General features: G+C 61.1%; 1 protein-coding gene across 1 annotated transcript in view; it reads left to right on the top strand.

Moving 5' to 3' along the window:
• The window catches only part of CABLES1 (Cdk5 and Abl enzyme substrate 1), a 120,754-nt gene that overhangs the window by 878 nt on the left and 119,408 nt on the right, over positions 1–468 (top strand). The window lies entirely within an intron of this gene.

The following is a 468-nucleotide window of genomic DNA, read 5'->3' as shown; positions in this document are numbered from 1 at the left end:
GTGAGTATGCAGGACGCGACGCGCACCTAACCCCCACGTCCCTCCCGGCCGGCTCTTGGCTGCGGGACACCGGTCGCTCCCACCTTCCCGCGCCCCGCCGGATCCCTTGGCTTCTGGCCCAAATTCCAAACCACGAGGGCACGCGAAAGAGGCAGAGTCACCATGGAGTGTGTGTTCACAGGTGTGTGCATGAGCCCGGCACTCGCAGAGCAGAAACATCACGCTCACACTGTGAGTCCGGAGTTGGGGGTTGCTGGACCCCATTAAAAAGCCGCACCCAAACCTCCCATTGCAAAGAGGAGATCACGAACTTATAGAAACCCTGTCCAGACCCAGAAGCGCGCTCTTCCCACGCCAGACAAGACTTGGCGGGGCGCAAAGTCCAGCAGTGGGTCCGGCTGGTGGCTGATTGGCGCGTGTGAGCCTGAGCTTCTTGAAGACACGCGCTGAATCCCTCCTGAGAGGAGT

Source organism: Ursus maritimus, unplaced genomic scaffold, assembly GCF_017311325.1.
Source record: "Ursus maritimus isolate PB19 unplaced genomic scaffold, ASM1731132v1 scaffold_18, whole genome shotgun sequence".
Taxonomy (NCBI): Eukaryota; Metazoa; Chordata; class Mammalia; order Carnivora; family Ursidae; genus Ursus; species Ursus maritimus.
The sequence above is the reverse complement of the archived record's forward strand: the minus strand, read 5'-3'. Positions and strand labels throughout refer to the sequence as shown.